The sequence below is a fragment of the Octopus sinensis genome, linkage group LG7 (genome assembly GCF_006345805.1).
Source record: "Octopus sinensis linkage group LG7, ASM634580v1, whole genome shotgun sequence".
NCBI classification, from domain to species: domain Eukaryota; kingdom Metazoa; phylum Mollusca; class Cephalopoda; order Octopoda; family Octopodidae; genus Octopus; species Octopus sinensis.
The window spans coordinates 45,137,014-45,153,526 of NC_043003.1; positions in this window are offsets into that span (position 1 = coordinate 45,137,014).

A 16,513-nucleotide genomic window follows, 5' to 3' on the forward strand; every position below is an offset into this window, starting at 1 on the left:
TCTATGTTTGTACAAATTCAGGTGCTTTGTACAGCGACCCCTAAGTGAATACAAGTTTTAACTGATTTTCTTTGCAATTGTAATATCAGATTTATATGCTAGATCCTACTGGAAGCACTCAGCGATTGACGAAACAATTAGCCAATGTCCGAGAGTCATATTTTTGCTTAGGTGAAGGCACGTTTATATAGCTTTTATGTTGTTAATGAACATCTACTTAAACATGTTGCTTAAACATGTATAGCTTATTTTTACACAATCCTTCTTAAATATTTTATTATATGCATGTTCTGCAGAGAGGAGAGATTTTATGATAGCTGCATTTCTTTTGATTTAGAAACTGGCTGATCGATGCAGTTAAATTATTTTCTTTCATTACATTAGTTAAGTAGGGGGAATTGATGACGTTTTATTAAAAGTACTAGTGTTCATGGTGGCAGTGGGAGTAATGATAACAGAGAGAGAAAGAGTGGGTATGTGAGAGAAAGAAGTAAATCAGGTACAACTTTGCTTAACTGTGTCTCTGATAGAAATTCATGTCGCCAATATACTGAACACTATCATTTTTGTTTTATTTTTTTGTTTTCTTTAATACACACACACATGTATATATAATACACTTTAACTGAAATAAAGTTTCCCCAAAAGTAAATACATCTAATATAATAAATGTGAATGGCAGTGTGTTAGTGTGTCACATTTTTCAACTTTACAACTTTACTCCTGGAGGCCGTAGCCCAACGTATTATACCTTTTTGGATCACGTTGACTCCGTGAGTAAATTAAAAACATTTCGGGCCGAATCTGGACCCACAATCCTGAAATTTTGGATTCCCAAGTTTTCATTACTGTGATTGTTTTGGGCGAATCTTTACGAGCCTTTTGCGACAAATTTATTTTTACGATAGCAATTTTTATAATCTAAACGCTAAGTCCGTGATTAAATCAAAAATATTCCGGACCGAACCCAGACCTGCAATCCTGAAATTTTGGTTTCCTATATTTTCAATACTGCGATTGTTTCGGCGCTTTTTTTTACGTGATTTTTTGCGACGAATATGATCATCATTGGGATATGACTCTGGTGGAAGCAATTGCAACAAATTCTGCAAAACAAGTCAGAGATCTGTTTGCAGATCTTACTATTTAGGGTCAGTTGCTTAAAAGCCGTGTACTAGCTAGAAGTCCGCCCTATCGGGCGGCTTTCCGGTATCGTTCCTTCATTAAGGCAATTTCTAGGTTGTATCCCCAAGCATCCCATGCACACTACTAAATTTCTTTAAACAGTACCCTTGAAGTAAATCTGGTCCTGGGCTCTTCCAAGTTTTCCGAACGCTTTATTCATTAATGCACCAGTTAATCTTAGATCTAGCGGCTTCTCACTCACGACTTTTCCCTCACTTTCTTTAACCATACTGCATCCCCGTTATGATTGACTGGTATATCTCAAATGTTACTGCAGAACTATCAAGCTTCTTCTGTATTAGGCTTCTCATCTACAGTACTTCGTTCTCTACTATTTATTTGGTTATAAAATCTCTTCTAGTCTCCCTCAAATAACCTATTTTATTGATACTGATCTATTCTTTTCTGATAACTGGAGAGCTCCCTGCTACTGTTATGATACGTTGTTTCAACTCTTCTATTACTGTCTCAAATCCTTTCTCTTTGACTAAATAGGTGACTAAATATCTTTTCTCGACGGAATAATTTCATCTTGTGTTTTCTAACTTGCTTGTTTTCCAGGTTTCTATTCTACTTAGACCTTGCTTAAAACTTCATTTTATTGTGTAAATTTCCTTTTCTAAATGTTTAATCTTACCCCGTGAGATATCTAATCTGCCGGTGACTACTAACGTCCTGCATAGATGAATAGGTAAGTCTCCTACATTTTTAGTATCTATCTTATTGATAACAGAATCTACTTTCCGAGTTATTTCAAGCAGCTTCCTTCTGTTGGTTACTTTTAATACTGGCAATCTTTTTCTTACTGCCACTCATCTAAAATCTTCTGAACTTCCTCACTTAAATCACTTGAGCCGTTGCTGCCAATTCCCCCTTCCTTATCGGTAGCGCTATTATCATTCTTCCTTTTAGCTTTTCTTCGGTTTGAGCTGTTGTGTTTTTTCTTCCCCACTTCCTGGTCTTTCTTTTCCAGTTCTCCTGTGAGCTCTTCTACTTCCAATTCTGCCATCTACTTTATTCTCCTAATAGTATTAGCTTGATCAACTAATTTCTGCTCAGTCATTTTAAACACACCCTTTCTACCGAAGGTGGTAACATCCCTTTTTATAGACCCTTTTAGGTTCACGGTCTGATTAATATTGCATCGCTATGCTGTTTTCTTCGCTAGTCCATTTCCTCCACTTTGCTCTATTAGCTGATGATATTGTATTAGGAGAACAGCTGTGGTCAGTTTGTATATTTACTGAACCACTTCCAAGCAAGAGGTCTTCCGTTAAAGGTCCAGCTTCATTTTCACTGTTACAACCACAATTCCTTCGAAACTCCTGTCTCATAAACTGAGGTGAGGTAATGTTCGTCACCACCACCATCACCACTATTGTTTTTCGACATCTGAAGGTTTCAAACAACTTTTCTACTGCATCATTTGTTGCACCTTTGTGCTGGTGGGGGGGTATGTAATGCAAATTTTCGGGTGGGTAGAGGGGATATTGTATTGTATCAGTATGTATTGTTATGGGTTTTTTGAATTTTTGAATTTTCCTTCTCTATTCATAATTTTTTCTGTGGTTTACAGTTTTCATAATTCTGCAATTTGTATATACTGGCAGGTGCTTATCTCCTTAATTTTTATCGTGCGTTTAATTTATTATTGTAATAAAAGTTATGTTTACAAATCTGAGTAGTCAGGGATAAACGAATGGTAAAATTTTCTCATAATGTTGTAGATATTAAAATTTTTAATTTTCTAAAGATGATCGTTTGTATGACCGGCCACAGAAAACTGTAAAAAGTGTTCTTGCAATAGTAGGATGTTTACATCCTTGAATATTCAGGCAGAACGGAAAGAGAAGGAACGAAGTTTAAAATTTTCATAGAAAATTGTAGATATTAAAGACGTGCTTCTGGCTCTTCAACTTTTCTCAGTAGGAAATAGCAAAGAGAGACATCTGGAGCAGATTCTGAAGCAGTGAATTTGCCTATGGCAATTGAAAAATGCCAGGGGTGTGGCTCTGTGGTAAGAAGTTTGATTCCATCCTCACACTTGCGGGTTCATTATATACGTATTTTAGTCATGCTATTTAGCTGCCTTTAGTTTTGGGCCGTAGGCTCAAATAGCACGGAGTGCGGCTTTTACGTTTTTATAGATTACCATAGATTACTATAAACGTGAAATTTTCTTCACGATGACTGTAGTGATTTTCCTTTAGAAGTTGAAATATGGCTCAAGCATATTTTAACTAACCAGAAAATTATATGTGTGTGTGTCTGTGTGTCTGTGTGTGTATGCATACCAGTATATATGTATGTATATATATATATATATATATATATATATGTATATGCGCATACATATATATACAAATAGATATACAAATGCATATACAAATATATACAAATGCGCATACAAATATATACAAATAGATATACAAATGCATATATAAATACACACATATATGAATGTGTGTGTATATATATTTATATATTTATATATACGCACACACTATATATACATATATGCAGAGATACAAGTATATGCATGTGTGAGTTTTCTGTTTGTGTGAGTGTGCGCGCACACGCATGCGTGTGTCTGTGTGTGTAAGGAATCAGCTTTGAAGTCATAAAAACATTTTTCCAAAATAAAAATATTAGTCACCCCACGTATTGATTGAATTCCAGTAAAAATTATACGGTTATTTTTATATACTTTTGATACAGCAACCTTTCCTACAGATACGTGTGTGTGTGTGTGTGTGCGCGCGCGTGCTTTTATGTCTATACCTATGTATTTGTCTGTGATCTTGTATTTGTACGTGGGTGTGTACATATATAAATTTGTTCTTAAGGAGAATATTTATAATTTTCAGCCTTTTGATTGATAAAATTAGATCTTTTTACATTAGAGAAACACGACCAGCACAGTATTATCTACATAAAAGCAAAAGCTATATTCGAAGAAGCCTGCTGCTATGCGATTATTTAAAAAGCAAGAAATAGCATTGGCATTGCCTCAATTCCTACGACTTTATATATAAAAGGCGATTTGGGCCAATGCATATCCAAATATACAAAATTACTCGATATTCTTGTGGCCTGTAATAACATGAGTAATAGGTGCATTAATAACAACTTTAACACTGGGGATTGACGTATCTCTGACCATTCACTTATTGTTTTAAGTAGTATAGTAAACGAAAGGGCAAAGGTAGAGAGGCTCAAACAATAGAGAGAGTAAAGTTGGCAAATTTTATATATCTCAGGTAGAGTGACATTCTCTGAACGAAACGAGGAATAAATTTGAGTTCACGTCAATCCCATCGTTGCCTGTTTTTTTTTTGTTTTTTCTTTATCCAGATGGTGGTATCCCTGTAGTCATACATTTTAAACCGTATCCTCGTGTAGATGGTCATTTGTGCCTGAAAATATGAAAGTTCTTCAAATTTCCTTTCTGCCTTGTTACAATCTCTCTTTTCCTTTTTTTTTTCTTTCTTTATCCTGCTTCTGTATTTTAATGCTTTAATCGAACTATAACACTCTGCTATCATTATAACTTGCTTTTTATACCTAAATATATATTTAATTCCTCATTTCAGTGCACTACCTGCTCCACACAGCTGGTCAACTCATCGTCAACTGTAAGCAAGCTAACTATCATGTACTAGCATATTTACATCACTCCCAATTGACAAATTCAAAACTATTTGCTCTTGTACCACACACAACGAATGTGCTACTAAATCTCAACCTCTGACAATCCCCAAATGATTTGTCTGACACTGGCACGTTGCTCTACAGACATAGATCTCATCATTCAAACATCTGTGAATAATTACCAACTTTCAAAATAACATTGTGTTTATGTTTGCGCTGTTATATCGTTTATGGTGGCGAATTGACAGAATCGATAGTATGCCTGGCAAAAGTCTGTAGTTTTTCGTTCCAACTCTTTACACTAATGGTTTAACTCATTCTTAGTTGAATTTCTGCTTTCGTTAAGATACGATCAATGAAATAAAGTACCAGTCAAGTACTGAGGCGAATAGGTAAGAACTTTCAATCTGAGCTAAAATGCTATCTCTATATTGGGTTGTCCGGAAAGTTCGTGCCGATTTTTAAAGGAAAGAAAAAGGCCAATAAATACTTGCCATTACATTTTTAATCAACCAAATATGAACCATTTTGTTGCACAATGCATCTCCATCTTTCCTTTAACTTGAAAATACCTTCTTCCCAGAATTGAGGTGGTTTCAGAATAAAGAATTCATCAAGGTATCGTTTGACGTCATCCAAAGAATTGAAATTTTTACCATTAAGACTATTCTGCAGAGAACTGAATAAGTGGGATCCTAAGGAACAATATCTGGTGAATATGGACGGTGGGATAACACATCCCAGCCGAGCTGCAGCAATTTTTTTCTGGTTCCCAAAGCATGAAGTGCCGAAAATGAACTTTCTTATCTTCTATTTTAAAGAGTTACAGAATTAACACAGGTTATAGGAACATAAATCTTCTTCCACGAAAAGATAGCTTAAACTGTGTTCTAAGTGGAGGTGTAGTCAAATCCTGTTTTATGGACTCAACCATGTTCTAAAATAAATCGAAAGTTAAGCTACTATAAATTAGCACAAACTTTCCAGACAGCCCAATACATTGTGTATTAAGAAATGAAAACTTCGTATAAACATGTTGCTCCCACGATTGATGAAGTAGCAAATTCGTTAGAGAACATGGTCATCACATCAAAGACGACTATCAGTTGAAGGCTGATGAAGCCTCTAGATTAGTGGTTCTGAACTGGTGTCCACGTTGTCCTTGAGAGTCCATATAAGATTTTTGTTTAAAGATTGTATGCAATAAATTTGTTATACTTCTACAATACTTCGAAAATTATTTTGATACAATTCCTAATAATGTTTAATTACAAACATTTAATATGCTTCTTTAAACATCGAATAACTATACGATTCAATGAGAATAAAATTGGAATGGAAGGGCTTCCAAGGGTAAAGATTAGTTGAAAACCACTGATCTACACTTTTACTTACCGAGTGTCCACATTAATATACACCAACATAACTACACGACGAACGTGTACATCTGCCCTCTCAAATTTCATTCACAAACTATGAGTAATAATGTGACTGTAATTGAAGAAATTTGTGTAATTGTGTGAAAGGATAAAGCATGCAATTGAAAAAAACTGACATCCTAATCATATTGTGAAGCCTTACTCCTTATAATACAGTTCTATATTTGAGAGATGAGGAATTATGTACATTATATACATTATTTACATTTGACGGATATTCGTCTTTATCTTGTTTGTTGTTAACACAACGTTTCGGCTGATATACACTCCAAACTTCATCAGGTGTCTTGGGGAAATTTTGAACCTGAGTTCTCTTTCCTAAGGTATTTTTCGATGTTATTATTAATATTATTATTATTATTATTATTATTATTATTATTATTATTATTATTATTCAGGTCACTGCCTGGAATCAAACTCGGAATCTTGGAGTTAGTAGCCTGCGCTCTTAACCACGACGCCATATACCTCATGAAGGTTGAAGGGTGTATCAGCAGAAACGTTGTGTTAACAACAAATAAGTATGGGACAAATATCCATCAAATGTAAATAATGTAAATAACTTACTCCTTATGCATCTATGTATGCATGTTTGTTTGTATGTATGTATGTATTTATGTATGTGTTTATGTATGTATTATGTATATATGTATGTATGTACGAGGTGTAGTCAAAATGTATCCAACCTTGATTTTTTTGCACAAAATAATAAGGACTGAGCTAAATCCGCACAATCATCAAGTAACTGCGTCCTTCCTGACAATGTGCAAAGAAAATTCGTGTCTGTAGGTTGCGCCATTCGTCCACAGTGACATGTTGAGTACAGAGATGGAGGAAGCTGATGATCTTAAAGACAGCGAAATACCTATAGCTTTGTTACCCACAAGGGGCTAAACACAGGGGGGACAAACAATGATAGACATAGGTATTAAGTCGATTACATCGACCCCAGTGCGTAACTGATACTTAATTTATCGACCCCGAAAGGGTGAAAGGCAAAGTCGACCTCGGCTGAATTTGAACTCACAACGTAACGCAGACGAAATACCGTTAAGCATTTTGCCCGGCGGCTAACGATTCTGCAGCTCGCTGCCTTTTAACAGCTATAATAATGATAATCGTTTCTTCTATAGGCACAAGGCCTGAAATTTTGGGGGCAAGTGCAAGTTGATTACATCGTTCCCAGTTCTCAATTGGTACTTAATTTATCGACCTGAAATTGTGAAAAGCAAAGTCGACCTAGGCGGATTTTGGACCCAGAACATAGCGGCAGACGAAATGCCTGTTTCTTTACTACCCATAAGGGGCTAAACACAGAGAAGACAAACAAGGACAGAGAAACGGATTAAGTCGATTACATCGACTGCAGTACGTAACTGGTACTTATTTAATAGACCCCAAAAGGATAAAAGGCAAAGTCGACCTCAGCGGAATTTGAACTCAGAACGTAGCGGCAGACAAAATACCTATTTCTTTATTACCCACAGGGGGCTAAACACAGAGTGGACAAACAAGGACACACGAACGGATTAAGTCGATTACATCAACCCCAGTGCGGAAGAAGCTTATTTTATGGTTCATTTAGTCACCATAGATGAAACTTCACTTCGTCATTATGATCCCCAGACCAAGCAGCAATCAATGGAGTAGCGCCACAGCAGTTCATTACATCCATATATATATATATATATATATATATATATATATATATTATATATATATACATAAAATTTATATTTATAAGAGCACACAAATTGTCTACCTGCTAGAAAGAGGAGCTAAAGACCTCAATTAAACAATGTATAACGTCGAAAAATTTCAACAGATAAACAACCGTAAGCGGGCGAACGGGTTACATAATTTTAACATACCAAATACAGATCAATGCTAAATGTTTTCGCATTTGGATACACTTGGGTCATGACATCTAGTTATGGCGAAAAGCCTCTACTTTCATGCGCAAGTTTTGCCAACTGAAAAATTTTTTTAACTCGTCACATTGAAGCCTGTCGGCGTTTTGAATTGTCTTGTATGAAAATCAGAACAGCTGCAGTGCAAATATACTAATAAAGAGTAAAACTTGCTGATGAAAATTGCGGCTTTTTGCCAGAACTAGAAATGACGATCCAAGTATCTCCAAATGCCAAAATATTTAGCTGTATTTAGCTGTATTTGGTATGTTAAAAATATCTAACCCCTTCCCCAGGTTCCGAGTATTTTTCTGTTAAATTTGTCAGGGTTAATGGTGATTTAATTGAGGGATTTAGTTCATCATCCTAGCAGGTAAGTACCTTGTATGCCCTTATACATGTGAATTTTAAATTTTAATTCTATACCTATCAGATGCTGCTTAAGGCCTGCAACCACCTATAATATTGTTGTTGTTATTATTATCAACTATTTATAGTTACCCCGGATAATAATAATAATAATAATAATAATAATAATAATAATAATAATAATAATAATAATAATAATAATGCCTGGTGTACCCTTATCAGACGGGTAGTCATGATGGGTATACTGGGCTTCATATATTTTACCCCAGTGTCACTTTGATGGCATGCACTGCTCTCTCACTCAATAATAATAATAATAATAATGATAATAATAATAATAATAATATAATAATAATAATATAATAATAATAATAATATATAATAATAATAATAATAATAATAATAATAAATAATAATAATAATAATAATAATAATAATAATAATAATAATAATAATAATAATATAATAATAATAATAATATCTATATAAATATTCACTTTTGAATATTCAATCATATATATATATAAACAATTCATAAGTAAGGGCAAACGAAAAAATGTCTAATGCCAAATATGCCGAAAAATTGGACATATTGTCCATTAACCATATAATTATATGGTTAATGGACAATATGTCCAATTTTTCGGCATATTTGGCATTAGAAATTTTTTCGTTTGCCCTTATTTATGAATTGTTTATAAATTTAACCTTTAAAGGTATTTTTTAATATGCTGGTCATTGATAAAATTTTTTTCGAAAAAAATTCATCCTACATTAGATATATATATATATATATATATATATATATATATATATATATATATATATATATATTATATATATATATATATACATACATACACGCGCAGACGTCATTCTGTAGTAAGATGCTTGCTCCTAAACACATGATTCCAGCTCGGTCACACTGCGTGGCACCTTCGGCAAGTTTGTTTCACTATTGCCTCGGTCACCCTTCTTGGCGGGTAAAGGCGTTCTATATCTGCCTGAGTGTGGTGCATTCCTATGCATTGTCAATAATTTTTATATTTTTCTGTCAAGATTACATATTTCAGAAATTTACCAGTTAATGGGTTCGAAACTGTAAGTCACGACCTGTCTGGCTAAAGTATTGATCGCTTCAATCCTGTTTCTTGCATTCAATCATCATCACCGTCATCATTATCATCATCATCTTCATCATCGTCATCATCATCATCATCATCATCATCATCATCATCATCATCATCATCGTCATCGTCATCGTCATCGTCATCATCATCGTCGTCGTCGTCGTCGTCGCCGCCGCCACCACCACCACCCCATCCTCCTCCTCCTCCTCCCCCTCATCATCATCATCATCATCACCACCACCACCACCACCACCTACAACAACAACAACAACAACACCATCATCATCATCTATCAATACGTACACCATCATCATCATCTATCAATACGTACACCATCATCATCATCTATCAATACGTACAAAGATATATGCGTTTGTATGGTTAGGCATATTTTGTGTAAATCCGCATGATTCACTATTTCCTTGTACGCACATTAAAATATTCGTGGAGTTAGATTTTCCTATATCATAATCATATGTACACTTGATATAAATGTACATGTTATATACTTTTTTGTTAGTGCATGGTGCGCTTTGCGTCCAGTGTATACTTTTCATTATATATATGCTACTGATGTATCCTTTCTACAATCACATATAGACGTATCTATCTATATATCTTTCTCTATCTGTCTATCTGTGTGTATATGTGTGTGTATGTGTATGTGTGTTTGGTGTGTGTCTTGAGAGAGCATACATTATATATAATCTACCAATATGCATTAAATTTTGTGTTTTCATGTATTTTTAGCGTATACGTCACAAATCACGAGTTATTAAAATCAATTTTACGAAAATTTCTTTCCCGTTGTATAATGTATGCCATACATTATATAAGATATATATGTATTTGATTATGTGTGAATTCGTATATGTGTTAGTATTTTTGTAACATCTTATTCAACGCTATTCGAATACATATAAATATGAATGAAATCTGTCAAGAAATTCTTTTTCTATATCGTACCATTTCCATTTGTTACGCAATCATGCATAAATTCGTGCATACCTACTTGCTTGTGTGCATATATATATATATATATATATTATATATATATATATATATATATATATATATATAATATATATATATATATATATATATATATATATATGTATAGGTAGATAGATAGATAGATAGATAGAATAGATAGATAGATAGATAGATAGATAGATAGATATAGATAGATAGATATACGCTTATCTCTAATGTCTGTTTGTACACACACATATATATATACATATATTCATATGTGTATAGATGTATATGTACACATATATATGCATATATGTGAAGATATATTCATCTATTTCTGTGTCTCTCTCTCTCTGCATATATATATATATATATATATATATACATACATACATACATATATATATATGTAAATATATATATACATATATGTATGTATGTATGTATGTATGTATATATATATACATATATATATATATATATACATATATATATAATATATAATATATATGTAAATATATATATACATATATGTATGTATGTATGTATGTATGTATTATATATATATATATATATATATATATATATATATATATATTCATGCGAGTTTATACTTGCGTATGTGTGTATGCATTCATGTAATCCTGTTCTATTTGTCTTCATTTCTCCTGGTGCGTGATAATGTATGGTATTAATCTCAGAAAGTCTCTCAGAAATTCCAAGCTGTTTCTGCTGTAACTCGTTTTAAAATGTATATCATCGCTACCTCACATCTCTTTCTTCATATGCTGACAGCAATAAACATTTGAATTTTCAACATTACTTTATAAATCTTGCAGCAAAAATGCTTGGAAGGTGCATTAGATTTATAGCCTCATCCAATTGTTTGATGTATCTCTGTGTATCGTGAGTCTCAGACAGTGTCGCCATCTTGCTAGAAATTTATAGATTTAAATGGTCTGCGTGAGCAAATATCATTTGAAAACAACTCGTTTTGTGTTTGATTTGATTTGTTATCGTTCTTGTTCTTTTGAACTTTAAAAAAAGTATATATATAAGGGAAAAACAATGTGAGTCGATGGAAACCGCTTGTCTTTTAAACTATACTGTTTTCTTCAAATGGTGTTGTTATAAATTTATGTGTCACCCTTAAAATACAGATGAATGTAAGTTGTATAAGAAATGATAAACATTATTTCTATAAATTTCGCACTGAACTTACGGATCCCTTATTTAGTCGATGATTTCATTGGTGATAAAAAAAAACATCTATTTGATATCTGTGTCATGAGGAAGACAACAAGCATATGCAAGTTCCGTCGCTGACGGCGCACCTACAGGTTCCTTTGTGCTTGTATTTTATTTATTCTTTTGTTCGACTGATTTTATCTTGCTGTACGAGGAAGTGCTGAAAATTTCCTGGCTTTGGATAAAAGAGAATAGAGAAGGATCAGTTAATTGTGATTTTATTGAACGTATTCGACTCACAGATTCACACACATATTGCAGCGGTCCTTAAGTTTTCCGAAGCTCTGGAAAATAACTTAAAACCAGGAACTCTTCAGCACCATCTCGCACGAATGGATCGCGATGTCTAAATCCTAGAGATATCTAGGAAGTTTATCTAACAATTCTAGCGGCACTATTTCGGGTCTGTTAGGAAATGAAGCAGAGAGAAAAGGGCAAATAATGGAGAAAGGAACGAGAAACGAAAATAAGTGTAATGGGGAAGTTTATTAAAAAAATGAACATGGATTTGGATTTTTGAGGGAAAGATTTAAATGTAGAATTTTATTGTTGGTTATTAAATATATCATATCGAGTAAAGAGAAACATGTGCGTTTGCTTGTACATATCATGGAATGAATATTAAACAATTAATTAGTTGACAGAAATACGCTCGTAAAAATCAATGCCCTATTTTACTAGTTGTACTCTATTACACTTTCAAATAGTGATCTGAGGCCATTCTTCAGTAGAGCTTCCAATGTTCTTATTTCAATGAAATTTGTTAATTGAAACATTAATATTTACAACAGTTATGTCCATACCAAATCACGGCAAAGTCAGCAATGGAGTATATATGTTGACATTTTACTTGTTAGATATATTATAAAGATTTCCCTCAAACCAAGTTCATCTGACTTTAGCAAAAACAGAAATATATATCAGTCCTAGCTAAATTTACCTAGTCCTGAAGAACCTGAATCTTATATATGATATTCCTATATCATTCTCGTAACCCACTATTCAACATGGTATTATTTATAGCTTTATTTACTTCGAATTACAAAGTTTAAAATGCTTTTATATATCACGATATTTCTAAATTTTTATAGCGTAAATTACATACGATTCTATTTCTAAAGCGGTATCAGAAAATTCGAAGTATCGTTTTATATTGAAAGATCTGTCGTGTCTATAGAAAACATAATTTCCAGTGGCTCGAACAGTCTTCGAAATGTATGTATGTATGTATGTATGTATGTATGTATGTATGTATGTATGTATGTATGTATGTGTGTGTGTATGTATGTGTGTATGTATATGAGTGAGTTCCTACGCTCATGAATTTGTATACTTATGTAATATTTAGGTATTATTATTAAAATTCAAAAAGTTATCTTGAAGTATAAACTTAAGGCCCTCGATGATACATTCTATTTTTTATTCTTTCCGGGACCCCATTAAGGTATTTATCTAACCAGAACTTAACGGTTTCCAGTCCATTTTGATGTGGGATCGTAGAATAAAATTGTACTACATCAAAGGAGACAATAAAAGTTTATTTATTGGTATGTTTGTGGAAATGATTTACTAGGTCCAGGTCATCTCCTACGATACTTGGAATGTGCTTAAGTATTGGCTTTAAGTGTATATCGATGAAATTGCTTAATCTGTGTGTTTCACAGTTTGGGCCTGCAACAATTGGTCACAATGTGAGTTCAGTGGGATGTGGTACAGTGATGCAGGTTGAAGTGGACGTTTTGCAAGCTTCAGTAATTAATTTGCTCTTATGGATTTTCGGAAGCTCGTAGAGGATGCGAGTTTTGCAATTAAAATTTGTTAGATAGTCGCATTCCTTTGCTGTTAAGATATTTCGATGTCGGCAAATGAGTGTTTAATTTGGAAATTGTTTTTGAATGTTGGTAGTTGACTACTCTTTCATAGTAGGTAGTTTCTTGTAAGAGGTGAGATACAGAGATTTTGTATTGTTCGGTATCTATAATTACGGCTGTACTAACCTTATCTGCTTCCTTGATTGTAATGTCATGATTGTTTTGTAATTCGTAGATGATTTCCTATTCCCTTTTACTGGTATTGGCTTTAGGTTTAGGCTGTGGAAGTTCACTATAAGGAAAGTTTGAAAATTTGTCGAGAGTTTCGTTTCTGCTTTTTGTAAGATTGTAATTACTCTTGTTGCGAACCATTGATTCGTCGTTATTAATTTCCTTGTGAAAAAATTCATCTGTGAGGCGTAATTTTCTGCAAAAGTGAGACATCATCCTGCGTTTCACTCATGTTAGGGTATTGTGGGGCTGGAGTAAATTTTGGTCCTTTTCAAAGGAGTTTAATTTGTTGGGTTGACAGGTTAAAGCTTGAGAGATTCTCTATTTTTGGTATTTCGGGTTTGGTATCTACCATCTGGTATCATGGATTCTGTTGCCCCGGCCTAAAAGTTATTTCTGGAGATCTTCTGTCTGCAGTATAAAATATATTATATATATATATATAATATATATATATATATATTATATATATATATATATATTTATATATGTGTGTGTGTGTAAGTTGTATTTACAATTAAAGTTTAGGCAGGACATTTTAAGATGTCATATGCAAACCTTGTTATGTAAAGGTTATGTAAAGTTTCCTTGTAGCGTTCCTGCAGAGCATGTTTACCGATTGAGGCTACCAGCCGTCATCCAGAGTAGTGCACTTTCGTTGCTTGATGTACGTAAGTAATTCCTCGGTGCACATTGAGGTTATTCTAAATTATTAATACGAGAAGATAGAGGATAATGTAAGCTTTATTTAAGACAACAATCGACTCGATATACTTTCGCACTGCACTCTGGCGGGTGGGAAGAAATATACCACGAAATGTAGACTATATAATTTTATTTATCCTATATAAAGCTTCCAGTACACTCTGTCTTCCGTAGTAATCATTTAGAATATATGTATATGTATATATGTGTGTGTTTATGTGTGTTTGTGTAAGTAATTTTGGAGGTCAATCGGTATATGACAATTGGTATCTTGGGTAAAGCGCATTCAAAGTTTGGGCTACCTGGTGTTATCGAAAGTGAGGATATATTTCCACTGGGTCTGCATCAGGAATTCCGCAGTGTTAGTTGAGATAATAATTGATGACGGAGTCCGTCTCCTTTATCAATTATTGTTATATATATATGTATGTATATGTATATATGCAAGATGAGAAAATGGAGAAATAAATAACAATGAGATGTGTATCTTTGGTGTTATAAAGTTGTTATTTAATTAATTAACTCTCATGTTATTTAATTAATTAACTCTCATGTTAATTAAGAGATGCACTTCTCATTGTTATTTATTTCTCCATTTTCCTATCGTCTATATATATATATATATATATATATATATATATATATATATAATATATATATATATATACATTAAACTACAGTTTACCTTTTAACTTACCTACAACCGTATACCTTATAACAAGGACCATACATACTGAGGTAATTACGAGGAGTGTCTCTGGATAAATCTATCTCTTAGACGGTTTTCATACATCTAACTTATAACTTATCTGTATATATATGTATGTATGTATATGTATGTGTATGTGTGCATATCTTTCTGTCTGTCTCTCTATCCCTAGCCCTCTCTCTCTCTCTCTCTCTCACTCTCTCGCTCTCTCACTCTCTCGCTATATATATGACTGTGTATATGTATATATATATATATATATTATATATATATATATATATATATATATGCATATATGCATGTATACGTTTATATATTTGTTTATATATGCGTGTTTCTGCGCGTTAACATGTATTTGTGAAGGATATTCTCATCAAGAAAAAGAACCGCCATCTCGTGTTCTCGGTTAGCCACCCTTTGTGACGTTCATACCACCGTAGTGAGATAGCTCATTCCCATTTTATTTACGGCATCATAATGCTACAGAAAATGTCATTGCTTCGCTGGAATCCGCTAACGGCATTTTCCACAAAATCGCAATATAATATTTGAAATATACACTTAAACGATATAGAAAGTTTATGTACAAATATGTAATCTGTTTTTATGTATAGTCTCTATCATAAAGTATACACGCATACATGCACGCACATACACACATATACACATACATATTATATGTACATATATATATATATATATATATATATATATATATATAGATATATATATATATATATATATATATATAGATATATGTTTGCATGTATATATATATGTAATACCTACATATATATATGTGCGTGTATGTATATATACATATATATGTGTGTGCATGTGTGTGTCTATATATATATATATATATATATATATATATATATATATATATATATATATATATATATATATACTCATGTATTATTATGTACATATGTTTGTGTGTGTGTGTGTGGTTGATAAATGTATTTGTGGATACATTATCACACAAATATAGTGTATTTCACTAATGATGGGCTTAACCGTAGTTATAAGTGTTAATAAAAAGAAGCTTTGATTGAATTCAAACATGAAACGAATAAATATATTACAGCTCTGCTTTCAACTTAGCTTTGTTTACTGGTGCAAATACTTTGTTTCAAATATGGAATAC